The following is a 27716-nucleotide window of genomic DNA, read 5'->3' on the forward strand; positions in this document are numbered from 1 at the left end:
CTTAATTCTTTTTTTTTTTTTTTTTTTGACAGGCAGAGTGGACAGTGAGAGAGAGAGACAGAGAGAAAGGTCTTCCTTTTCCATTGGTCCAACCCCCACAATGGCCGCTGCGGCCGGTGCACAGCAGCCGGTGCACCGCGCTGATCCACATGCTTCTCCTGGTCTCCCATGCGGGTGCAGGGCCCAAGGACTTGGGCCATGCTCCACTGCACTCCCGGGCCACAGCAGAGAGCTGGACTGGAAGAGGGGCAACAGGGACAGAATCCAGTGCTCCGACCGGGACTAGAACCCAGTGTGCCGGTGCCGCCGGCGGAGGATTAGCCTATTGAGCCACGGCGCCAGCCTCGACCTTAATTCTTATTACTTCTGCTTTCCGTTTCTGTAATTGCTTGCTGCATCTTTGTGCCTTTAATTTCAACCTTCACTTTGTTTTGCCTGCATTTCTTATTATTAGCTTAGATCTAAGCTTAGCTTTTAAACCAAGATGAGGCTCTGCCTTTCTTTGAGAACTTGAAATGATGGAAGACTTTCCCTCTACCCTCTGAGGGTTTCAAAATTGAGACCTCTAAGTAACCAACAGTAGGCAGATTAACAGGAGAAAAGATATATAGTCATCTTGCTCCTTATCCTTGGGGAATATCCTCCAAGGTTCCAGAGATGTCTGGAACCATAGGTAGCACTGAACCCCACAGGCACTGCGTTTTCCTATGCATACCTGTGACAAAGTCCAATTTAAAAATTAGGCACAGTAAGAGGTTAACAACAATTACTAGTAGTAAAATAGGACAATTATAACAATAGACAGTAATAAAAGCCTTGTGAATGTGGTATATACTATGTGGCCAGAGAATTCATCATGCTATTCAGAATGTCAATTTAACCTTATGCACTGTTTATGTCTGGAGTTTTTAATTTTTATTTTTTGGACTGTGGCTGTCTATAACCAACTGAAACCATGGAAAGCAAAAATGCAGATAAGGAGGGAGGACTACACACTTATTATATACATGGGGACACCATGTGCAAGAAGAGTGAATGCTGAGATTTAGAGGCTTGCATAACCTCTTCATAGGCAAGGGGGAGGTAGGCAATTAGGGGAACGTAACTGACTCCTGGAAGGATGGATGCACCCTCAGGAGAATAGGTGACCACTTGTTACAAAGATATTTGGTGTGGTGTCCCTTGTGTTTCTCCTCCTGTGCTAGGATTTAATCTTCCCTAATTGGTGAGATTCTTGGGGAAGAGATTCAGGAAACTGAGTTCCTTTTGGGGTACCTGTCTTAACATCAGGGAAGGTCAGAGAAAGCTTCTTCCCAGCATTTGCTGTTCCCTAGAAGTCCTCAGTTTGAAGTCATCAGTATAGCAAAGTGGTATTTTTTATTTATTTATTTACTATTTTTTATATATTTTTAAAGGTTTATTTATTTGAAAGACACAGTTACAGAGAGAGGTAGAGAGAGAGAGACAGGTCTTCCATCCGCTGGTTCACTCCCCAGATGGCCGCAATGGCTGTAGCTGTGCCGATCTGAAGCCAGGAGCCAGGAGCTTCTTTTGAGTCTCCCACGTGGGTGCAGGGGCCCAAGCACTTGGGCCATCCTCCACTGCCTTCCCAGGCCACAGCAAAGAGCTGGACTGGAAGAGGAGCAACCAGGACTAGAACCTGGCACCCATAAGTGATGCTGGCGCCGCAGGCAGAGGATTACCCAAGTAAGCCATGGCGCCGGCCCCGAAAATGCTTTTTTTTTTTTTTTAAAAAAAAAGATTTATTTATTTGAAAGGTAGAGTTATAGACACAGAGAGGAGAGACAGAGAGAAGGGTCTACATCCACTGGTTTGCTTCCAGATGTGCACAACGGCTGGAGCTGAGCTGATCCGAAGGCAGGAGCAAGGAGCTTCATCTGGGTCTCCCACTTGGATGCAGGAGCCCAAGAACGCTGGCCATCTTCTGCTTTCCCAGGCCATAGCAGAGAGCTAAATCAGAAGTGGAGCAGCTGTGACTTGAACTGGTGCCCATATGGGATGCTGGTGCTACAGGCAGCGACTTTACCCACTATGCCATATCACCAGCCCCCCAAAAATGCATTTCTTAATGTGAGTCATCGTTAAAAGCAGCTTGAAATCATGGACTCAAATGGACCTGTGTTGCCTGAAAGGCCTGAAGCAATCAAGAACTGATCTAGTCTGTTTGGCTCCACTCATGACAGGCTCATCACTTCATTGCTTTAAGAACCATATAGCTGGCTGGCGCCGCGGCTCACTAGGCTAATCCTCCGCCTTGCGGCGCCGGCACACCGGGTTCTAGTCCGGCCGGGGGGTCGGATTCTGTCCCGGTTGCCCCTCTTCCAGGCCAGCTCTCTGCTGTGGCCAAGGAGTGCAGTGGAGGATGGCCGAAGTCCTTGGGCCCTGCACCCCATGGGAGACCAGGATAAGTACCTGGCTCCTGCCATCGGATCAGCACAGTGCGCCGGCCACGGCGGCCATTGGAGGGTGAACCAACAGCAAAGGAAGACCTTTCTCTCTGTGTCTCTCTCTCACTGTCCACTCTGCCTGTCAAAAAAAAAAAAAAAAAAAAAAAAAGCAACAACAACAAAAAAAACCATAGAGCGGAGCCTTGAGAAATTTAGAGCAGTGATTCTCAACCTTCGGTGTGCTAAGACTCCCGGGGAGAAGCATGGTAAGTCAGAGACTCCAGGCTTGGGGCCCATGAGTTTACGTTGCCCGTAAGCTGCCAGGTAATGGGGATGTTCCTGGTGTAAGGGCTGCATTTTGCTAACAGTGATTCTCAAACTTGAATAGGCATTAGAATCATCTGAGGGGTTTGTTACAACAGTGCTGGGCTTGCTCCCAGTTCCTGACTCAGTAGGTCTGAGAATGTGTATTTCTGAGAAGTTTCCAGTGATACTAAGGCTGCTGGTCTGGTGACCACACTTTGAGAAGTGCTGATTCAAAGGAAGGGAAGATTGGAAGACAAGATTGGAGCTTGACGAGAACCTGCCCACACAGTAGAGGGCTCTGGACAGCCTTGTGTTCAAATCAAGTCATTAGGGGCCCACAAGAAGATACAGAACATAAACTATTCATGTAAATGAGGGGAGGTTGCGTCATTGTATAGATAAAAAATCCTCTCAGGTGGGGCCGGCATCTGGCCTAATGATTAAGACACCCACGTCCCATATGAGAGTACCTAGGTTTGATTCCTATCTCTAGCTCCTGACTCCAGCTTCCTACTAATGCGGACCTGGGAAGCAGCAGGTGATGGCTTAAGTTACTGGGTTCCTGCCACTGATATGGGAGACTTGGACTGAGTTCCTGGCTCCAGGCTTTGGACCCAGCTACAGGCTGTTGTGTGTATCTGGGAAGAGAACTGGCAGGTGAGAAATCTCTGCTTTTCTGTCTCTCAAATTTTTAAAAACTGTTTATATTTTAAATCTTATGATGAAATTTTGTCAAGACTGCCTCTTAGAAAGGGAAAGAGGAGGTTTGGTTAATGATCTTCATTAGATAGTTCATTCAGTGCTTTCAACAGCTGAGTGCTGTTAGTAAAAATGGGAACATTTCGAACTTTTTAAAAAAGATTTATTTATTTTACTTGAAAGGCAGAGTTACAGAGAGAGGCAGAGAGAGAGAGAGAGAGAGAGAGAGAGAGAGAGAGAGAGAGAGAGAAAGAGAGAAAGAGAGAAAGAGAGAAAGAGAGAAAGAGAGAGAGAGAGAGAGAGACATCTTCTATCTGCTGATTCACTCACCAATGACCAGGATGGCTGGAGCTGGGCCAGTACAAAGTCAGGAGCCAGGAGTTTCTTCCAGGTTTCCCACGTGGGTGCAGGAGCCCAAGGACTAGGGCCATCTTCCACTGCTTTCCCAGGCACATTAGCAGGGAGCTGGATCAGAAGTAGAGCAGTTGGGATTCAAACCAGTGCCCATATGGGATGCCAGTGCTGTAGGTGGTGGTTTAACCCGCTATGCTGCAGCGCTGGCCCCAAACTTTTCTAATCAAGATAAATCCTTGGAAAGTAGACCGTGTTTATACAAGTATGATGTCACCCTGATCTTTCAAAGTGTAAACAATGTAAGTAGAATGTTCTAGTTCACGCAAAATTTATTTTCTCATGGAAAGCCTAATCAACTTGATCTCCATGTATTTCCCATAGTGGTTTTCCTTTATTTATTTATTTTTAGTAAAATGGACTTTAAAATTTTATTTATTTAAAGGACTCTGCGGGTGAAGGGGAATCTTCCATCTGCTGGTTTACTCCCCAGATGGCCACGTGGCCAGAGCTGTGCCAGGCCAAAGCCAGGAACCTGGACCTCCATTCAGGACGGGTTTCCCATGTGGGTGTCAGGGGCCCAAGTACTTAGGCTATCCTCTGCTGCTTTCTCAGGTGCATTAGCAGGGAGCTGGTTGGAAAGCAGAGCAGCCTGGACCATGATATGGCATGCAGGCATTGTGAGCAGTGGCTTAATTCACTGTACCACCATGCACCATCTTTTAAATCAAAGTTAAAATAAGGACAGATGTTATTTTTGAAAGTTAGGGCAGCACAGCTGTCCCATAGAATGTGTATACTCCCATGTTCACTGATGGTTTCCTCTTGACAGCACGTGCCCCATTCCTCTCTTCCCCACAGCTTCTGTAATCTGTAAGTCTTGACTGGATTGATTTTAAATATTTTGATGAGAATAGTTTCATAGGCAATCCTGTTTACTTCAGATTGCCTCACACCAACAAGAACATGCTGTGTGTTTCTGTTACAATCAGCACTACCTAAGAGTGATCTCTGTGTTAAGGTGGTGACAGCTTCCCTCCAACAATTACGTTCACTGTAGGATAATAGTTTGGCATTATGCAAGTGTAAAATTCTCCATCAGACTTTCAATTAATGGTTTGGCATCTACAGATAATCTTGTCTGGATCATTATTTCTTAAGTGCTGGCAAAGCTTGAATTCCTCAGTTGTGTAATTTGTTCTACAATTATTAGCTGGCATTCTTCTCTAAGGAGCAACTTTTCTTTCATCAATTGGAGATGTTTTGGTACCCCAAAATACATTTTTTTTTTAAATTTGAGAGATAGATGGAGCTACCATCCAATGGTTCATTTTCCAAATGCCTGCAATACCTGGGGCTAGATCAAGCTGAGCCAAGAGCTGGGAACTCAGTCTAGTTTCCCATGTGTATGGCAGGACTTAACTACTTGAGCCATCACCACTGCCTCTCAGGGTCTGCATTAACAGGAAGCTGGAGTCAGGAACTGGAGCCTGGGGTCAAACCCAGACACTCCAATATGGGATTAGGGCATTTTAACTGGTAGGCAAATGTTTGCCTCCTAAAATAGATTTCTTACTGGGAAGGTAAGCTAAATGCTTAATTCTTTCCCCATAATTAACAATTTTCTAGTAATGGGTGTCAATAAATCTTCTCAGCTTTGGCCAATCATTGCCCCAGCTGCTCCTGTGTCCCTTTAATACACTCTACCTTTAAAAACGTCTTTGCTTTTTTTTTTTTTTAAGTTTCCCAGGCTGCCTTTTATATTCCCTGCTTTAGATGCAGAATCAGCCATTTCTCCAGGACTTCCTGAAGCTTCTAGTAAGGAATGATATGTAGAGATCAATAGCTGAAGCTCATTATGTTGACCTTTATCCATTTCATCTTCTCCAAACAAAACAAATAGTAGCAGCTTTCATTTATTTATTATTTTCAAAGATTTATTGTTTTTTTTTTTTGTTTTTTTTTTTTTTTTTTTTTTAAAGGTGGAGTTACAGAGAGGCAGAGGCAGAGAGAGAGGTCTTCCATCCACTGGTTCAATCCCCAGTTGGCTGCAATGGCCGGAGCTGGGCTGATCTGAAGCCAGGAGCCAGGAACTTCTTCCTGGTCTCCCATGTGTGTGCAGGGGCCCAAGCACTTGGGCCATCCTCCATTGCTTTCCCAGGTACTTCATCAGGGAGCTAGATTGGAAATGGAGCAGCCTGGACTTGAACTGGCACCCATATGGGATGCTGGCACTGCAGGCAGCAGCTTTACCCGCTATTCCAGAGTGCTGGCCCCAGATGTGTGCTTTCAGTTTTCCTGGGCACACACTTAGTAGTAGAGTTCTGTGTCTAACTTTTTGAAAAACTGTCAAATAGTTTTATAAAGCAGCTGTACCAGTTTATATCACCAGAAGTGTTGATAAGGGTTCTCACCACAATTTGGTATTGTCTTCTTTAAAAAAATTTTTTTTATTATAGCCACTCTAGTTGGTATGCACTGTATATCATTGTGGCTTTGATTTGCATTTCTCTAATGGCTAATGATACTGAGCCATCTTTTTATGGGCAAATTGGCCATTGTGCATCTTCTTTAGAGAAATGTACATTCCTATCTTTGCCAATTTTTAAATTGGGTTGTCTTTTTATTATTGCGTCATAAGTGTTCTTTATATATTCTGGATACTAGTCTCTTTAAATTTTTTTTAATTAAAAAAAATTTTTTTGACAGGCAGAGTGGACAGTGAGAGAGAGAGAGAGACAGAGAGAAAGGTCTTCCTTTTCCGTTGGTTCACCCTCCAATGGCCTCCGCAGCCGGCACACTGCGGCGGGCGTACCGCGCTGATCGGAAGCCAGGAGCCAGGTGCTTCTTCTGGTCTCCCATGTGGGTGCAGGGCCCAAGCACTTGGGCCATCCTCCACTGCACTCCTGGGCCACAGCAGAGAGCTGGACTGGAAGAGGAGCAACTGGGACAGAATCCAGTGCCCCAGCCAGGATTAGAACTTGGGGTGCCAGTGCCGCAGGCGGAGGATTGGCCTATTGAGCCACAGCGCCGGCCCTGGATACTAGACTCTTATCAGATACATGATTTATAAATATTTTCTCCCATTCTGTGGCTTGTCTATTTTTTCTGAATAGCCTCATATGAAGTACATTAAATTTTCATGTAGTCTAGTTTACCTGGTTTTTTATTCTGTTGTCTCTCATTCTGCTGTCTTAGTAAAGAAACTGTTACTAAATCAAGGACAAAGACATGAAGATTTACTCATATGTTTTCCTCTTAAGTTTGTACTGTGCATTTTACAGTTAGGTCTTTACTTCATTTTGAGTCAAAATTTTTTTAAACTTTTTTTTTTTTAGATTTTATTTGAGAGGTAGAGTTACAGACAGTGAGAGGCAGAGACAGAGAGAAAGGTCTTCCTTCTGCTGGTTCACTCCCCAAATGGCCACAACGGTTGGAGCTGTGCCGATCCGAAGCCAGGAGCCAGTTGCTTCTTCCTGGTCTCCCACGCGGGTGCAGGGGCCCAAGCATTTGGGCCATCTCCTACTGCTTTCCCAGGCCATAGCAGAGAGATGGATTTGAAGTAGAGCAGCTGGGACTCAAACCAGTGTCCATATGGGATGCCAGCTCAGCAGGTGGTGGCTTTACCAGCTATGGCACAGTGCCAGCACCCCAATATTCTTTTGATTATTATAGCATTCAAATTGGAAAGTGTGATTCCTCCAACTTTGTTCTTTTTTTTTTCAAGATCATTTGACTTTTCTTGGCCCCTTGCATGTTTGTATTAATTTTACAATGAGTTTGTTCATTTTTGCAAGAAGCTGGTTGGGACTTGATAAAAATTGTAATAAATATGCAAATCAGGTTGGAAAATACTACCACCCTACCCACATTAAGTCCCTGAACCCATGTCTTTTCAGTTACTGTGGTCTTTGATTCCTTTCAATAATGTTCAGTGTGCCAGTCTTGAACTTCTTATGTTAAATCTATTCCTAAGTGTTTTATTATTTTTTTAAAGATTTTTATTTATTTATTTGAGAGGTAGAGTTACAGACAGTGAGAGGGAAAGACAGAGAGAAAGGTCTTCCTTTTGTTGGTTCACTCCCCAAATGGCCACAACTTTTGGAGCTGTGCCAATCCAAAGCCAGGAGCCAGGTGCTTCTTCTTGGTCTACCATGCGGGTACAGGGGCCCAAGCACTTGGGCCATCTTCTATTGCTTTCCCAGGCTATAGCAGAGAGCCAGATTGGAAAAGGAACAGCTGGGACTAGGATTGGTGCCATATGGGATGCTGGCGCCACAGGCGGAGGATTAACCCACTGCACCATGGCACCGGCTCCTAATTTTTGATGCTAATATAAGTGGAATTCTGTTCTTTTTCAAAGAAAATGTCTTTATTTTAGTAGAAGCAAGCAGAGACCTCTGTTGGTTCGAATCCCAGATGCTCCACCTCAACAATGCACCTGGGAAAGCAGTGGAAGACAGCCCAAATATTTGGGCCCCTGGCACCAATGTGGGAGATATGGATGGAGTTCTTGGCTCCTGGCTTTTTGCCTGGCACAGCCCCAGCTGTTGCAGCCATATGAGGAGTGAACCAGCAGATGGAAGATCTTTCTCTGTCTCTTCCTTTCAAATAAATAAAATGAATCTTTTTTTTTTTAAAAAAAAGAAACCCAAAAACAAACCCCAAAATAACTCCCAATGTTGTGAGATAGCTCCAAATTAAATTTTCTGTAAACTCTTTAAGTTCTAATTTCAGCCTACTGCTTCCAAAAATAGTTGTCGTTCTCAGCTGGTGACTTTAACCTCATGACTGAGACTCTTTGTCTTGAGGAAGCCAAATATTTCCACTTAGCAAGTCTGTGCAGGTATTTCTTCCCAATTCATAACTAGTGCTTTCTTTTCACAATATTTCAACATGCTTACCTGACTTTTTGAGAAAGAGACATTCATGAGCTGGATATAAAATGCCTTTTAGAACATGGGTTCAAACTGTGCGGTCAAGTTTACTCGTCAGTCATAGGTCTACTGAAATGAAGCCAGAACGACCTGGTTCTAGTTCTGAATCTATCATTAACCTGAATACAGGGCCTTAGGTCAATCCCTTAAATGATCTGGCCTTCAGTTTTCTCACACTAAAATAAGGGTGGTAGATAAGATAATATCTAAGGTACCTTCTGGATTCTGATGCTGGATTTGAGGCTCTGTTTCCTATTATTTCCATCACATAAGTTGGATAAATACTGGTTTTTCTTAGACAACGTTTTTTTTTTAATTTATGTTTTTATTTGAAAGGGAGATTGAGAGCAAGAGTGAGATCTTCCATCTGCTGATTCAATCTCTTGATGGCTGCAACAGCCAGAGGTGGTTTAGGCTGTAGCCAGGACCCTGGAGTGCCATTTGTGTCTCCACAAGGGTGGCACTTGAGCCGTCTTCCTGCTCCTTTCCATGTGCATTAGTAGGGAACTGGATCAGAAACAGAGTAGCCAAGAAGTGAACTGGGGCTCAGATACAGAATGCTGGCATTGCAGGTGGCAGCTTGGCTCACTGCACCACAATGCCAACCCTTTTGGACAACTTTTGGGGATGCGAGGCTTTTCTCATGCCCATGTTGAAAGTGTAGAAACCAGATGTCCCATCTCCAACTAGGCAAATGTCCTAGCTGCTCATTTAGGCATGGAATGGCGTTGTCTTTGTCACATATACTGGAGTCGTCCAGCAAATCCCTTGGTGTTGGTGGTCTCTCCACCATAAAAATTCAACTTTCTTCCTACTTGGCACTACTAGGAAACTAACTTGTTTTCTGAGGTGTGGTACAAATTTTTTTTTTTTGTTTAGACTGATATATTATCAATGGAGAAAGGGCTTCTTGACCAAAAAAAGGTATAATCTTGCCTTTTGAATTTGTATAATGTCAAATATTTAAGATCAGTGGGAATAAGAAGTGTCAACTTCTAGACAAACCTATTAGTTTCAAGAGTTGGCAACTACCTGCTGCATCAGGATATATGGGCTGAAAGTAACCAAGCTAAGTTTAATTCACGTGGTGTTGAATTAAAAAAGAGAGGAGACAGGCGGCAACTGGGGAAGTTTAAACAGTACACAGTTAATAGCAGGGAGGATACCTAATTCCAGATGACTCAGAAGGTTGGTGCATGTGGTAGATGATGCAGACAAATGCAATGTGGACCAGTTCAGGAGCAAAACACTGCTGAAGTTATACAGCAAAATCACTCATGGGCAACAGCAAAATTTGAGGGCTGATCAAATCAAAATACATTTTAGGAAAAGTTCAGTGACTGAACAGAGTTAAAGACATACTCAATACTGTGCATGCAATGACTTCTTTAAAAACTAGAGGAACACTGTGGTGCAGTGGGTTAAGCCATGGCCTGCAGTGCTGGCATGCAATATGGGCACTGGTTCAAGTCCAGGCTGCTGCACTTTCGATCCAGCTCCCTGCTAATGTGCCTGGGAAAGCAGTGAGGATGGCCCAAGTCCCTGGACCCCTGCACCCACATGGGAGACCAGAAAAAGCTCTGGCTCCTGGCTTCAGTAATTTAGGGAGTGAACCAGCAGATGGAAGATCTCTCTCTGTCTCTTCTCTCTCTTCTCTCTCTTTAACTCTACCTTCAAGTAAATAAATATTAAAAAAAAAAAAAACTAGAGGCAGTGATAATTAAAACTAGAAAATCTGACATGAAGATAATGTCATCTGAAAAGAAGTAAAAGCACCACAGTCACTGCAAGCAGCAGTAGACAAGGTAATTTCACCCAGGAACACAAATAGTAGAAAAGTCTAAATAAATAAAACTAGTCAGAAAATATGGTAAGTATACATCTTAGAAATTATTTATAAAATTATTGATTTCTTAATGTATCATTTAGCCTTTTAAACTGCAAGCTAGCAGAATGACAGACCACCTCTATTTCAAGTACCGTTATGACAGAATTGATGTGGCAAAAACAAAAATAGAAGTAACACAACTGTGCAATTGTTGGAGTAGCAAAGATTCTCGTGCATGACAGTCAGGCAGTACCCTGAGATTCACGGCAGATAGCTGGAATTATCCCTAATATAAGGGAACACATAAAGACAGGGATCTGTTATTTTTACTAAAGTAGAAGTATTAGGGCACTTTTATGTACACATTATGATCTGGCTGATGAGCTTTTTTTTTTTTTAAGATTTATTTATTTATTTGAAAGGCAGAGTTACAGAGAGGCAGAGGCAGAGAATGAGGTCTTTGTTCCACTAGCTCACTCTCCAGATGGCTGGAATGGCTGGAGCTGTACAGATCCGAAGCCAGGAGTTTCTTCTGGGTCTCCCATGTGGGTGCAGGAGCCCAAGGACTTGGGCCATCTTCCACTGCTTTCCCAGGCCATAGCAGAGAGCCAGATCTGAAGTGCAGCAGCTAGAACTCAAACCGGAGACCATATGGGCTGTCAGCACCTGTGCAGGGGCAGCCTTACCTTTTATGCTATAACGCCAGCCCCATAGCTGATGAACTCTTGCCTCACTTGGTTTTATGTAGGTGACTGTGAAGTGTGTGTGTCTCAGAATGTGTGTGCCGGTCTACATGTCAAAATATGACCCCTTTTTGAGGTGTTGTTGGAACTCTGAGTTGAAGTGGAAAGATGAAGGTTTTTTCTTAAGACTGTCAGAATATATATAAATAGACCCTGTTCAAATGAAAACTAGTCTAAATCATTATTATAGTTCTGAAAGTCTGAATACATCATAATGATGAGTTCCAATGTTCCACTTCCGATCCAGGTGCCTACTCCAGAACAATGACTTCATTGCTCCTTAGCTTTCTTCAACTCACCCACACCTGCTATGTGCCCCTTGTGTAACTATATGCACATGTAACCCTATGCACTTTTTTTTTTTTTTTTTTTTTTTTTTTTTTTTTTTACAGGCAGAGTGGACAGTGAGAGAGAGACACAGAGAGAAAGGTCTTCCTTTTGCCGTTGGTTCACCCTCCAATGGCCGCTGCGGCCAGCGCACCGTGCTGATCCGAAGCCAGGAGCCAGGTGCTTCTCCTGGTCTCCCATGGGGTGCAGGGCCCAAGCACTCGGGCCATCCTCCACTGCACTCCCTGGCCACAGCAGAGAGCTGGCCTGGAAGAGGGGCAACTGGGACAGAATCCGACGCCCTGACCGGAACTAGAACCCGGTGTGCTGGCGCCGCAAGGCGGAGGATTAGCCTATTGAGCCACAGCGCCGGCTCCTATGCACATTTCCATCACTGTATTAACTGAATGGTCTAGGAGCTCTTTGTTTTTCCTACTAAACTGACTTTTTAAAAAGATTTATTTATTTTTATTTGCAAGTTAAAGTTACACAGAGAGAAGACAGGCAGAGAGAGAGAGAGAGAAAGAGAGAGGTCTTTTATCTATATGGTTCACTCCCCAGTTGGCCGCAATGGCCAGAGCTGTGCTGATCCAAAGCCAGGAGCCAGGAGCTTTCTCTGGATCTCTCACCTCACGTGGGTGCAGGGGCCCAAGGACTTGGGCCATCTTCTACTGCTTTCCCAGACCAAAGCAGAGCGCTGGCCCCCTAAAATGACTTCTTAGAGTATAAAAATTTTTATGTATGCTGTACATACCCAGGGAAGGTTACATTTTGGTAAAGAAGTTAATAGATAATGTGTAAATGAAAGCAAATTACCCTTCTTTTGAGACTGAATGTCTCTAAATGCTTCTTTGCATCTGGATAGTGCTATGGTTTGGATGTGGGATGAGGGTTCATGTGTTGAAAGCTTGGTCTTCAGTGGAATCTCTACGAGGTAGGGCCCAGTGGGAAAGTGATTAAGTCATTGCAAGTGCAGCACTCAGAAAAGATTTAGTTCTCACGGGATGCTGGTTAGCTCCTACAGGTGTCAGTTGTTGTAAGTGAGGGAGCCTGACCCCTGAATCTCTCTGGCTTCCTGTCTTACCTTGTGACCATTCTCACAGTTACTCCCACCACTGTGATGCCATCTGCCCTGAGGCCTTCCTCACCAGAGGTGGAACAGATGGGGCTGCCCAACCTTGGATTTTCAGCCTCCAGAATCTGTGAGCTAAGTAAACCTCTTTTCTTTATAGCATATCAGCCAGCCTCAGATACTTAGTTATAACAAAAACTGAAAATGGACCTATACAGATGAATGGATTGGGCTATTTGCAAACTCACACAGGCCAGTGTTGCTTGGAAGACTTCACTGATGGCAATTCTAAATAAACTCCCAAACTGAAACTATGTCAGGTTACCAACTTCTTGGTATTTTCCCTTAGTCCTTACTAGATATAAAGAATGGTCTTCAAAAAGCCTGCACAGCTGCTCTTTATGCCACATTGGACAACAGGTAACGTTTAAAGGGGTATTGAATCATTGGTTTTGCATCAGCACTGTCCACTGAGCCACCTGCATTTTCTCAGGCTTCTCACACTAAAAACTCTTGACTTTCAAATTGTCTTTCTTACTAAGAAGTGGATTTTGTAATACCAATTTCACAGTTGTGACAATGTTGTAAATTAGAATTGTACTCTGCCTTAAAGTGAAAATGTGTTTGTGACTAGGCTAGATGACATGTGAACAGGCTGAATGACAGTGAATTAATAGCCATGAGGACACCCCTAACTGTAAGAGTCCTCCAGTCACTGCTCAGTGGTATTTAAAGAGGGGCATACCAGCAGCATAACACTTTGCCTGGTGAGGAAACCCATGGGATTTACATTGTCTCCTTCCAAAGGTGATACTTAACAGGTAAGCCAAGTAATGAGAGTAATTGCTCTCCAGGGAGTGGTTACGACTATGACTTAGCAAACTAGTTTGTCATCTCCTGATTTCATCATTTACAAAAGACACACCCCACCTTCGCTCACATTTCTGCAACACACATCACTTCTCTAGTGGAGATTTCCTGTTCCCTAAACAGTACAAATCTAGATTCCTTATGAGCCACAACATAGATTTTGTTAGCATTATGTACTGCTGTTCTTTCTGAACTCTCATTTCTGTAGGCATCAAATATTTTCTTTTTTCATTGAGCTTCTAATCTAGATTATTAAAAAGATTAAATAAAGCTGACTATCTAATTAGATTTAAGTATCTATTACTGAAGCATTTAGGCTAACCTAGACTGGAAGATACTGTGTAACTAATCATAAGAAGAGAAGAAACCTTCCTACCTAAAGTTTAGTGACTTCTCTTTGTTATGGAATGTTATCAAAAATATGCTAAAAAATTTAAGAATGACTTTTAAAAATTAATGAAAATTATATTTGTACAAAATGAGAAATACAGACATAAGATTTTAAAATGAACAATAATCTTACCATCCTGAGATAATTAGCTACAGAAAGTTCTCTATGTCCAAGCTAAATCTGCTATATGAACCAACACCCACAGCAGGCCTCTGTGTTAGTCGCTGGCTAAGCCTTAACACAATACTAACAAGAATATCCTCAAAACTGTGAGTAAAATAAGAAAAGGCAAAGAAATCATAAAGGTCTTAAATGACCACTCATGGGGCCAGCATTGTAGTGCAGGGAGTTAAGCTGCTGCCTCGAACACTGGCATCCCATATGGACACTGGTTCGAGTCTCAGCTGCTCCACTTCCAGTCCAGCTTCCTACTTATGTGCCTGTACAAGCAGTGGAAGATGGCCCAAGTCCTTGGGTCCCTGCCACCCACATGGGAGACCCAGATGGGGTTCTAGGCTTGTGACTTGGGCCTGGCCCAGCCCTGCCCTATCTGTTGTGTCTATCTGGGGAGTAAACCAGCAGATGGAAGTGCGTGCTCTTTCTCTAACTCTGCCTTTCAAATAAATAAAGTAAATCTTACAAAAAAAGCTCATCGAAAAAAAATATATTATGAAAAAACTATGAATGAATGTCACAATCTTTTTACACCAAAATGATCTTTTTAAAAAATGAATTTAAAAGATTTATTTATTTGAAAGGCAGAGTTACAGACAGGCAGAGGCAGAGGGAGAGGTCTTCCATCTGCTGGTTCACCCCCCAAATGGCCCCAATGGCTGGGGCTGGGCCAGGCCGAAGCCAGGAGCTTCTGGGTCTCCCACACGAGTGAAAGGGCCCAAGGATTTGGGCCATCTTCCACTGCTTTCCCAGGCCATACGCAGAGAACTGGATCAGAAGAGCAGCAGCCGGGCCCATATGGGATGCCAAAACTTGCAAGGTAGCGGCTTTACCCGCTACACCAAGGTGCCGGCCCCTGAGCTTATCTTTTAATTCAGCTTTTCCATGAACCTTTTGAGGTATGTGTATGCTATTTTTCCTACCTTATACCAGGAGTGTTCATTTCAAAGCCAAAGTTTATCAGTCATTAAATCCAGTTACATGTGTTACAAAGTCCCATAAAGAGCATTAAGAGAGCCCGAGATTAAATCACAAGCCTTGGTTCTCAGGCTCCAGTTCTGGCTTTGCCTGCTTTCAGCTGTGGTCCTGTCCATAGAGTAAAAAATTGCATGAGTGATCTTTTTAAAATTTGAAGGCATGTTGCAAGTGCAGTGGCATAGCTGGTAAAGCTGCTGCCTGCAACACTGGCATCCCATATGGGTGCCAATTATATCCCCTTGCTCCACTTCTGATCCAGCTCCCTACTAACGGCCTGCTTTTCCTAGGCCTCAAGCTCAGAGTGGAGCAGTTAGGAGAGGAATCAGCACCCATTTGGGATGTTGGCATTTCAGGCTGCGGTTTTATCCACTAATCCACAACGCTGGTTCTACTGATTAGATCTTTACTTGAACAAACTGAATGAAAAAGAGGAAACTAATTTTTTTTAAAGCTTTATTTATTTATTTGAAAGGCAGAGTTATACAGAGAGAAGGAGAGGTAGAGAGAGAGAGAGATAGGTCTCCTATCTTCTGGTTCACTCCCCAATTGGCCGCAATGGCCAGAGCTGAGCCAGTCCGAAGCCAGGAGCCAGGAGTTTCCTCTGGGTCTCCCACGTGGGTGCAGGGGCCCAAGGACCTGGGCCATCTTCTATTGCTTTCCCAGGCCATAACAGAGAGCTGGATTGGAAGAGGAGCAGCTGGGACTGACACCCATATGGGATACCAGCACCGCAGGTGGCAGCTTTACCTGCTACGTCACAGTGCCAGATTTATTTATTTATTTGAAAGGCAGTATTAGAGAAGAAAAGGCAGAGAGAGAGCTTACCCATCTGCTGGTTCACTCTCCAGATGGCTGCAATGGTCAGGGCTGGACTAAGCTGAAACCAGGAGCTTAATCTGGGTCTCCTACGTGGGTACAGGGGCCCAAGCACTTGGGCCATTCTCTGCTGCTTTCCCAGGCACACTGGCAGGGAGCTGGATCAGAACTGAAACAGCCAGGACTCAAAATTGGTGGTGGCTTTACTCACTATGCCACAGTGCCAGCCCCAGGAGATAATTATTTAATACCAATCTCATAGAAATAACAAGGATCAAATGAGAATATTAACAAGGATCAAATGAGAATATCATGAACAGTTGAGTGCCAACATATTGGATATTCAAATGAAACAAATTCCTACTAAAAATACAAACCACTGAAATAACTCAAGAAAAAGTAGAGAATCTGAATAGACCTATAACAGAGATTAAATTAGTATTAAAAGAAAAAAGAAAAATACTGATAAAGAAAAGCTCATGCCCCAATGGATCCACAGATGAATTCTACCAAACATTAAAAAATTTCAAAATTTCACAAATTCCTTCAAAAAAATAGAGGAGGAAACACTTCCCAACTAATTTTTTATGGCCAGTATTACCTTGATTCTAAAACCAGATATATATAACAAGAAAATCAGAGACCAATATGCAGATGTCTTCAACAAAATATTATCTAATCAACTTCAATACCATAATCAAGTGGAATTTGTCTGAGGAATACCAAGTTCACTTAATATGTGAAAATCAACATAATATACATAAAAATAAAAGACAAAAACCAAATGCTCCTCACCACAGATATGAATGAATTTGACAAAAACTAACTCTTTTTTTTTTTTTTTTTGGACAGGCAGAGTTATACAGTGAGAAAGACAGAGAAAGGTCTTCCTTTCTGTTGGTTCACCCCCAAATGGCCACTACGGCTGGTGCGCCGCGGCCGGGCGCGCTGCGGCTGGTGCGCTGCGCCGATCCGAAGCCAGGAGCCAGGTGCTTCCTCCTGGTCTCCCATGCGGGTGCAGGGTCCAAGCACTTGGGCCATCCTCCACTGCCTTCCTGGACCACAGCAGAGAGCTGGACTGGAAGAGGAGCAACCGGGACAGAATCCGGTGCCCCAACAGGGACTAGAACCCAGGGTGCCGACACCGCAGGCTGAGGATTAGGCAAGTGAGCCACAGTGCTGGCCAAAATCTAACTCTTTAATGATAAAATACTCAACAATCTAGGAATAAAAAGGAACACCAGCAATTTGTTAAAGAATCTACATGAAAAACCCACAGTAAAAAAAAAAAACCACCATATTTAATGGTGAAAAATGGAATGCTTTCACCTAAGAAAGGATGCCCACTTTTTCCCATTCTATTCAACATTGTACTGGAGTTTATAGCTGGGGAAATTAGGCAAAATGAGATAAAAGGGATTCATGTTAGAAAGAGAAAAGAATTTCCATTTGCAGAGGACATGATTTTGTTTAAAGAAGAACAAAAACTACCCCTCCCCGCATTTATCCCTCCTCTCCAGTTCTGTTTTTGCCTCTCTTCTTTAAACCCACTCCAGTGTTAATAACCAAAAATCAATTAGAGCTCATCACCCATTGCTGTGGCTACTCTTCCTTGAAACCCTGCACCACTCAACTGGGATTCCTTTCTTGGTTTCCTCCTATTTCAGAGGCTTAGATATCTTATCCAAATTTCTGTCTATACTTAGTATCTAGGTGATCACATGATTTTAAATACAGTCTACAAACTGATGTCTCCCAAATTTACACCTTCAGCCAGGGTCTTTCTTCCGACTCCTTTGGCAGGGACCCAAACACTTGAGCCATCTTCTGTTGCTTTTCCCAGGCTATTAGCAGGGAGCTGGATCTGAACTGAAGCAGCAGGGACACAAACCAGCACCCATATGTAATGCTGGCATCACAGGCAGTGGCTTTCCCAGGCATGCCACAATGCCTGCACCCCTCTCCTCCAAGGTTTCTTTTAAAATGTTAACTTGGAGGGATGCTAGTGTTCTGTGATGCAGGCATCCCATATGGGCTCCAGTTTGAGTTCCTGCTGCTCCACTTCTGATCCAGCTCCCTTCTAATAAACTTGGGGAAGCAGTAGAAGATGGCCCAAGTACTTGGGCCCCTGAAACCATGAAGGAGACTGGGAAGAAGCTCCTGGCTTTGGATCAGCCCAATCCCAGCCACTGCGGCCATCTGAGTGAACCAGATGTCTTTCAAATAAGTAAATCTTTTTTTAAAAAAGTTAATGTGGGGCAGGCATTTGGCACAGTGGTTAACATGCAGCTCAGGATGTCCACATTCCATATCAGAATATCTGGGTTTGTTTCCTATTCCAGCTTTCTGCTAAGGCACACCCTGGGAGGCAGCATATGATGGCTCAATTACTTGGGTCCTTGCCACATGGGAGACCCAGACAAAGTTCTAGTCTCCTGGATTTAGCCTTGGCTGTAGTTATTTGTGGAGTAAACAAGTCAATGGAAGATCTCTCTCTCTTTCAAACAAAATAAAAAACAGAAGTCACATTATGCTACTTACCTGTTCGAAATCTTCCAGTGGTTTCCTATCAGTAAAAGCCAAAGCCCTCACAATGGCCTATAAGTCCATGCAACAATCTGGCATCCTGTGACATCTTTGCTCTCACTTCCTTTTACCCTGGTGTATTCTGTTTCTGTCACTCTGGCCCTCTTTGTTCTTAGAATGCAGTAGGCATCGCCATTACAGAATGATTCCTACACCTCTCTATACCTGGAATGCCCTTTCTGCTGACTAGGCATGTTTCTTGTTCCCCCACTTCCCTTGCACCTTTTCACAAAGTTTGTCATCTCAGGGCACTCCTCTCCATTATTTAAACAAAAACCTCTTTCGCTACTCTAGCACTCCCACATTCCCCATGTTGCTTAATTTTTTCCCCCTGCAACATTTATCCTACTGATTTTATATTTTACTTCATTTAAAAATTTTCCTGTTGGGGCCAGCGCTGTGGCTCACTTGGCTAATCCTCTGCCTGTGGTGCCAGAATCCCATATGGGTGCCAGGTTCTAGTCCCAGCTGCTCCTCTTCCAGTCCAGCTCTCTGCTGTGGCTGGTAAGGCAGTGGAGGATGGCCCAAGTGCTTGGGCGCCTGTACCCGCATGGGAGACCAGGAGGAAGCACCTGGCTCCTGGCTTCGGATTGGCGTAGCTCCGACCATAGTGGCCATTTGAGGGGGGGTGAACCAACAGAAAGGAAGACCTTTCTCTCTGTCTCTCTCACTAACTCTGTTAAAAAAAATTTTTCCTGTCTAGGTCATCGATTTTTTCCATTTGCTAAGTATTTAGGACATAGTTGATACACAACTTTTTTTTAAAAAAAGATTTTTTTATTTGAGGCAGAGTTAGAGGGAGAGGCAGAGAGAGGAAAATATATCTCCCATCCACTGGTTCACTCCCCAAATGGCCAGAGTTGTGTCAGGCAGAAGCCAGGATCCAGGAGCTTCATCTGGGTCTCCCACCTGGGTATAGGGGCCCAAGCACTTGGGCCATCCTCTGCTGCTTTCCCAGGCACATTAGCTGGGAGTTGGATCAGAAGTGGAGTAGCCAGGACTTGAACTGGCACCCATATGGGATACCAGTGCTGCAGGTGGTAGCTTAACCAATGTATCACTGCGGTGACCCTGGTACACATACTTTTGAGTGAATTCAAACTGCTTATAACACTTATTATATTCTCTCCCTCTTTGTTTAACTGGCACTACCATCATGGGATTTGGCCGTGCATTCCCTGAGAAACATGATACTGAACAGAAACATGGTTCATTTATCAGGGCTTTGTTATCTATCTCTCCAAGGAAGAGCAAATCAGAGTGGGAATTCTGGATGCCCAGGTTCCACTCAATGCCTTGATACCAGTCAGTCATGTGATACCCTGAGAGTAATTTCTCCATTTCCTCATCTGCCAAATGGGGTGTTGTACAGTATTCTGGCAAATATAAAATGAAAGATGAAGTGTTGAGGAGGAAAGGCTCTGTCTTATTAATCTATTACATACAAAGTTCCCATTGGCCATGTTCTGTTTGTTAAAGGCAATGAGCAGACCTGTAATTAAACTGCAGTGTTCTTTTAGGGAAGATGCAGTTTTGTGAGTTGAGCCTTTATACGTGCTAGCAATGTTGGGTTTTGATGTCAGCCTATTCTCCTGAGAAAAGTCACTTTCATGTGAAAATTTTCTTCCAATATCCTTGTCCAAACCAATGAACTGTCTGTCAATGCTCATGGGTGTGTAGTACCCATGGTAGTTTTCTTTCCTAAGCATATGCCTTCTGTCAGTCCAGAACCTTGATTTTCTTACCCTGCAAAATGTCGAAGGGGCAGGAAATGGAGTACAGTATTCAGCTTCCAGAGCCCAGGGGAGAGGAACATGCCTAGCCAAGGGCCTGATACCATGTAGCAAGTACGGATTTCCCTCATTGTGTCAAACTCTTTCCCATGAACAGGCATTTGTATACCATGTTCACAGCAGTATTATGCACAGCATTAAAAAGGTGGAGGTAAGCCAAACGAAAGGTATTTGTATAACACATTCAGCCTTAGAAAAGAGAATTCTGACACGTGCCAGAACGTGGATAACTGTCAAGGATGCTACGCTGTGTGAAATAAGCCAGTCACAAGATCAGTACTCTCTGACCCTTTTTAGGGGATACCCACGGTCCAATTCACTGACAGAGAGCAGAATGGTGGCGAATGGGGGGTTGTTTAATGAGTGGTTTGTTTTGCAAGCTGGAAAGGATTCTGGAGAGTGGATGCACAACCACATTAAGCGTACTTAACTCTATACACTAAGGGGTTCACACGGCCAGTTTTACGTTACGGGTATACAACAATCTTTTTCATTCCTACCTACCAAACCTTACTCTCCCCCAACATTTCCCGCCCCTCACCCTGATTTCGGTTACCCTGCTGTCTTCCACAGGAGACCATCCACTCGCACTTGGACTTTCGCCCCGGGGCCTTCTTCCCCAGAAAGCTTATCATCACCCAGGGATTTTCAAAAGGTTGCTCGTTCTTCTGTCCCAAAGATGTTACCTTTCCCAGGACTGGCTGTCACCCCAACTCTTCCAAACCGTCAACACTCCTTCGCCCGCACTCCACAGAAAGGCCGACCCCATGCCCCCTCCCCACAGCCGCCCAGTTGGGCTGCACGGAGCGCGGCACGAGGGCACCCCCGGGAAAGCTCTGAAAGTGACGTTCAGAAAGCGGCGTACCATTTCAACACAACAGCTTCCACACCCAATTAGCGGCCGGCGTGGGGCCCGACACGGCTGAACACTGGGTCTTCAGCGGCCTAGAGGGCAGCCCCACGATTCGCGCCCTCCACACTGTCTCACAAGTCAGCCCAAAGCGACATGCCCACGACCCTCGCCGGCCGTCTCGAGGCTCTCACGGCCTCCACGGGCGCAAATGCGCTCTCAAAAGGCCAAGAACCGTTAAAGAGTAGGGCTTCCGGCCCCACCACCCGCTACGGCAAGGCTCAGGGCACACTTTCTGTCATCGGGGGTGTTCGCGGCGGAAGGGGGCGGTGCGCGCGTAACCCAGAAGTGAAAGCCTTGTTTCCTTCAGGTATTAGACCCCCGACCAAAGGAAGTTCAGGCGGGAGGACTCTGGCTTGGGCCATCATAAGCCTGCTTGCTGGCGCCGTGCTGCAGCGGCCGTGTCCAGGGGGCCTAACCTCAGACAGCCTCGGCACGCTTTCCTTGAAGAAGCTTTGTCCTACGGATCCCCGTCAGGGTCAACCCACGCTCTCTGTGGGAGCGAAAGCTCCCAGGGCCCTCACCTCGAGAGGTCCACGCCTCCAGGCGGGCGCCTGCGCGGGCTGTTACCATAGAGAGGCAGCTCCTCTCTGGGCTCGGTGTACACTCTATGGTCCAGCCGGCGCGGTGGCGCTAAGAGAGCGGGGAGACTGCATTGCGCAGGCGCCGTCGCCTTCTCTCGCCTTTTTTTTTTTTTTTTTTTTTTTTTTTAATCCCCGCACCAAGCGCTTAACCTCATTGGGGTGGAGGAGAAGGCGGCGGTTGTGTGACCCGCAGCGACAACAGTAGCAAATAATAGGACTGTAAGTACCGGGGTAAGGCGAGGGGCTTCAGACCCCAGCCCAGACGAGGTCCCAGCCCCTCCGCGCAGCGGCGGGCGCCGGGCCCAGGTCGGGGCGAGGTCCGGGGCTGTCATCCGCGCCCGGTGCACTTGGGGGGAGGGGGCGGCCCTTCGCTGGCAGCTGGGCGGGGAGCGCACAGCCGGGGCTGTGGGTCTCCGCTCCCAGGCCGCTTTGCCGGCGGGGGTCGGCTGGAAGGTCGACTGTGGGGTCGGCCGGGCTTTGTGTGCCCCTCTCTGGACCCCGCCCCGGGCCCCTCCTGACCAGAGCGTCCCCGGCCCGGTGCGAGAAGCCAGCCCAGCCGGGTCGGTGTCTGAAAGGAGCCGGGGCTGGTGAGGGGAGGGGGCTCGGCTGAGGAGCCCGTAGCAACTAGTCGCAGGCGAGTGATGGGTGTGGAGAGAGTGGCCGGGGGCCGGGGGCCGGGGGCCGGGGGCCGGGAGCCAGCGGCCGGGGCGCCCAGCCGGGCCGAACAAAAGCCGAGCGCTCGGCGCGGCGCGGGGCGGGCGGGACGTGGGGGTCCCCGGTCCCTCGGGCCTGCGGAAGCTGGGAAAGCGGACAAGTGCTGAGTTAAGCCGTGCAGCCTCCTCAACTTGCCTTTGTTGTTCTCTGGTATTGGCAGAGACGCTCTGACGGAGAGGAGTGTGTGATCCTGCACGGTAGCCTGGTTGGGTACAATGGAGCTAATCGAATTTTGCTTTCCATTTTCTCAGTTGCTCGGATGAGTATGGGGTTTTCCAGAGGCTAACTTATTACATAATTTTTTAAAAAATTAGTTACTGTTTGTCTAAAAAAATTAGGTGGAGGCTTAAAGCATACTATGCTGCATCTGGGTGAATTTCTTGTAGCGGGGTTCGTTTATTAAATACCATACGTAGGTCCCATGAGCTCTGGTAGCAGGATACTTTAATTTGTAGATGTGGCAACGAGAGCTTCGGGTTGCAGAAGAGTCAGGGCGAGGAATAGCTGCACGGTACCGCATACCTTGCACCCTGTTTGGGAGCCACAGTCCTGGATCAACCCTGGCTTCAGAAGTTGTTATTACTATTCTTATTTGTGACATTTACTTCTCCGAGGGATCCTGTCGGGACAGTGGGCTCCGTTTGCTCATCAAGGGAGTAAGAGAATAGTAACATTGAAGCAGAGAGCCTATAGATAAGAAAAAAATAACACAAAGCCCCAGAGTGCTGAATATTATTAAGCGTCTGTATTTGCTAAACAAAGATTCAAGTTTTGATGAGCTGTTCTCTTATTTATCTTGGTAACATTGTGTAATTGCACCTTTTTAGCAGTTGTTACTCAAATCTCAGCTTCTAGAATTCATTGTTTATTATGGGCTTATGTGTAATAGTGTTTTAGGTTTTGAAAGTTTTTATTTTTATACAATAGTTTTTGGATTTCTCTTTGCTTTTTAATTCTTCCAACTAAGGTTAATCATAATCAGAACTGCTTTGAAGAGGTGGACTTCCTACCTTTATCTCCATGTTGCAAGTACATAAAAGGCCTTTGCTCAGTTCACACCATAAATTTGTGTAGAATTGAATAATTGCACCTCCTTTTGTGTCAGACTTTTGGATTAACCTATGTATTTCAACTTCATTCATATAAAAGAGAGGTAAGCTTTTGTACTGATAGCAATCAAAACTCTGACGCTTCAGTGACTACTGTGATAGAATCTCTTTAAGTGTGGTTTAGATGATGGGAACTTGCTTTTTAGAGAACAAGATTTCAGATACTTAAAATAGTTTAAATGAACATTAAGAAATGATTGGTCAGAAAATTATGTTTTTTGTTCAAATGTGTTATATTTTGTTCACTCATTTTGGATTTAGTTTTTTTTTTTTTTAACTTAAGGCTTTCAATAATTCTGTTTTCTTTAGTTTGTTAGTGTCATGATTTATAAGTTGCGTGATGTAGTTTCCTGGCCTAGAGAATTAAATTTATTATGTGTTTGTATTCTTAACAATTCTACTTAAAATGGTACTTTAAAAAGTTATATTTTATTTATTTGAAAGGCAGAGTTATGGAAAGAGAGGGGGAGAGATAGAGAGGGAGGTCTTCCAAACACTGGTTCACTCCCCAAATGACCACAACAGCTGGGAGTGGGCCAGGCTGAAACCAGGAGCTGGGAGTTCCTCCTGGCTGTGGGTGCAAGCGCCCAAGCACTTGGACCATCCTCCACTGCTTTCTTGGGCACATTAGCAGGGAGCTAGATCTGAAGTGGAGCAACCAGAACTCAAACCAGTGCCTATATGGCAGACTTTAACCTGCTGCACTGAAGTGCCAGCCTCAAAATTGTACTTTTTAGATTCTAATACTATAAATTTTGTAGCATTGTTGGTTAATACAGTCATTTAGGCGATTATAAATACTAGGCCCAGAGCTGAGTTATTAAAACTGTCACTTTTCATTGCTGCAAGTCTAGTTGCCAAATTAAATAGCAGAAATAGTAGACAGTAGTAAAACATAACAAATCTTTAAAAAACAGATCATTTAGAAGATTTTTCAAAAGAATAAGAGAAGGATTTATTAATCTTGAAGACTAAACCAAGAAAAAAAAAATCAATGATACGGTTTTTGGTTTACCAGATGCGATTTTTAAACATGAACTATCCATTCTTTACCCAGTGCCTCCAGGGCCATTGTTCATGAAGTCTGTATATATGTGTGCTACTCAGTGACCTCCGAAGCACTAGAATTTACTGATTGCTTCTTGTTGATTCTTTACTATCCCAGGCTTTCCTGCCCATTTTTTGTTTTGTTTTTAAAGAGAGTTATTTGTTTTTATTTGAAAGGCAGAATTAGAGAGAGAGAAAAAGAGATGTTCCATGCACTGGTTCATTCTCCAAATGACCGCAAAGGCTATAGCTGGGCCCATGCACAGCCAGGAGCCAGGAGCTGCTTCTGGATCTCCCATGTGGTTTCAGGGGCCCAAGCACTTGGGCCATCTTCTGCTACTTTCCCAGGCACAGTAGCAGGGAGCTGGATCAAAAGTGGAGCAGCCAGAGCATAGCTTTACCTACTAAGCCACAGTACCAGCCCCCTTGCCAGTTTTATGTTTATAGTATTACTGCCACACTGTAGCGTCCCCCGGTTCCCTAAAGATCTAGCTGTAGTGTGCTCAAGGATAGCATTTCTTCCATAACATCCTTGTACTTAAAAAAAAATTATTTATTTATTTGAAATTTAAAGTTACAGAGAGGGAGAGGCAGAGGCAGAGAGCGAGAAGTCGATTGGTTCACTCCGCAAGTGGCTGCAGCAGGCAGGGCTGGGCCAATCTGAAGCTGGGAGCCAGGAGCTTAATCCAGGTCTCTAAAGTGGGTGCAGGGTCCCAAGCACATCTTCCACTGCTTTCCCAGGCCATTAGCAGGCAACTGAATCAGAAGTGGAGCAGTCAAGACTTGAACCTGCCCCCATGTGGGATGCCAGCCCTGCAGACAGTGGTTTAACCCGCTATGCCACAGCACCAGTCCCGTAACAACTTTAACTACTATCTTGTTTCCTTCCTAGATGTGTTCTTACTCCTTGCTGTTTTCTGTTGTATGCATCATCTTCCTCCTTGCTCAGATTCACTGCCGTGCATTTATTTTTCTTCAGATCCTTGAGGGCACAGAGAGTTTTGTGGAGCACCTTGTAGTTTCCTCTCTTGCTTCCTGAGTCTCTTCAAGGCCAGAATCCAACCTCCTGCCCACGTCTACTATGCTCTGGGCATCAGCTTTGAACTGCAGGATGCTTCTCTTTTCCTGGACGGGTCTTGGTTGCCAGCAGTGTTTTTAGACTGTACCAGAGTCTGGCCCTCCCTTTTTGCCTACTGACCTTAGTTACACTTCTTGAAACAATGTGAATTACATCTTTCTCTCATTGTTAGCTCTTCATATTTCCCAGGACAGTGAGTGGACCATCTCTAGATTGATTGGTTAATTTTTTTTTTTTTTTTTTTTTACTAAACTCTTTCTCCACTTAGGCACCAGGTACCAAGAGGGTACAGTTAAGTTAATGGTCCCCACATTTCAGGGGCTCACAATCTATCAGGGGAGATAGTGGTGACATGAATTGATGCTGGTTATACTTGATGTATGGGGACAGCTGTATATCTTCTGTCCCCTCCTGGTTTAATATGGGCTCACCAGGCTTTCTTCAGGCAGCTCTTGTCTTTGTATTGTCCTTTAATTGCACTGTCTGAAATAAAGCAGAAAACTCTGATATGCCCCGAACAGAGTATACAGCCCTTTTTTGTGTTTTGGTTATGGAACTGTATCAGTGACTTTCAAACTTTGGAGTTTTGGTTCTGTCACTTGCTAGTCTTGTGACTTAGGGTCAATTAAATAATCGCCTCATTGTTTAATGTTTTCATCTATAAAATAAAGGTGAAGAAGAGGGTGGTGTTGTAAGTATTTAATGAGAGTGTTTTTATGAGAATAATAGCCAGATTTAAAAAATAAGAATGAGTCTTCCAAGCGCTTTTACAGTTAGGAACTTCATTACTCCCTTTGAGTCTTGTGAGGTAGCCAGGGAGCTAAACATCACTATCCTGTGAGTTTGCATGGGAGGGACCGAGGCTCACAAGTGAAAATTCAGTCCTGGCAGAGCTGGAGGAGAACTGGACCTGATGTTCTATTCACATGAACCACACTGTCTTCACTATATAATTTTGTTGGCTTGTATTGAAGTTATAGTTCATTAAGTCTCCTGATCTTTTTTTTTATGTGAATAGCTGCCTAACCAGATTTCCTCCTTTTCTTTAGCACATATATGCTTGCTTTAAAAAAACAAAAGTAAATTCAAGGCTTTATCTTTATATGTGACTCTTAAGATTTACCTTTTGTGGTAAGAAATATCTAGAGTTGGTCTTGTAGCCATGTGTTAGCATCTACATTTGGGTGAGTTTTTGTTCAGGATTACTGTGGTCAGAGGATGCACTTCCCATCTGTCTGTGCCTGTTGTCCAGTTAGCTGTCCAGGTAGAATCAGATACATTTGTTTATAGTCTTGACATTGTAATTTAGCAATAATACAGAAAGTTGAGAGACCAGACAGGGAAAATCCACATTTAAAGTCTCTCAGCATAAGCTGCTATTTCTTCATGTGTCACCTTTTGAGACTGTTGTGTGTCCATGCTTTTTAGCAAATACTTTTAGGTCTTGCATGTTTTATGAGTATGAGTAGTGCCTTTAAAATTACATAGTATACATAATTTTGATTTTTAATAGTTTTTGAATTGGCAAATTTTGACAAACTGGGATCCTTGACATGTTTTTCTGATGTTACATATAATACAGCAGTCACCATTTGTGTGTGTGTGTGTGTGGTGTTACTTGTGATAAATTAGGTGAAGTGGTATTATTGATTTGAAGGGTGTTATCATACTTAACGACTTTTGATACATGTTGCCTGTGTGCTGACCAGAAGTTTGTGTGCTAGTTAATAATTTCTCCAGCAACTAAGGATGTACCAGTTTCACAAAAATTTTTACGAACTTTTGTGACTACAAGTATGTTTTTTACTACTCTAAGAGATGTAGATGGAACTTTTTTTTAAAGATTTTTAAAATTTATTTGAAAGGCAAAATTACAGAGAGGCAGAGGGAGAGAGAGATTGTCTATCCACTGGTTCACTCCCTAAATGACTGCAATGGACAGAGCTGGGCCAAGCCGAAGCTAGGAGCCAGGAGCTTCTTCCTAATCTCCCACGT

General features: G+C 44.3%; 1 protein-coding gene and 1 long non-coding RNA gene across 50 annotated transcripts in view; one reads left to right on the plus strand and one right to left on the minus strand.

Moving 5' to 3' along the window:
• Positions 1–15523: 15523 nt before the first annotated feature.
• Positions 15524–21417, minus strand: LOC138849023 (uncharacterized). Its single transcript, XR_011387347.1, has 3 exons — positions 21145–21417; positions 15910–16069; positions 15524–15761 (listed from the first exon to the last, which is right to left on the minus strand). It is a non-coding gene; the product is annotated as an uncharacterized lncRNA (long non-coding RNA).
• A 9-nt stretch (positions 21418–21426) lies between these two features.
• The window catches only part of CLASP1 (cytoplasmic linker associated protein 1), a 295826-nt gene continuing 289536 nt past the window's right edge, over positions 21427–27716 (plus strand). For 25 of the 49 annotated variants that reach the window (XM_051838605.2, XM_051838621.2, XM_051838622.2 and 22 more), the window contains exon 1: positions 21427–21992. The gene's annotated coding sequence lies outside the window, so the exon portion shown is untranslated. The remainder of the gene's footprint in view (positions 21993–27716) is intronic. The other 24 variants (XM_051838611.2, XM_051838615.2, XM_051838620.2 and 21 more) reach the window with 2 other exon arrangements.

Source organism: Oryctolagus cuniculus, chromosome 3, assembly GCF_964237555.1.
Source record: "Oryctolagus cuniculus chromosome 3, mOryCun1.1, whole genome shotgun sequence".
NCBI classification, from domain to species: domain Eukaryota; kingdom Metazoa; phylum Chordata; class Mammalia; order Lagomorpha; family Leporidae; genus Oryctolagus; species Oryctolagus cuniculus.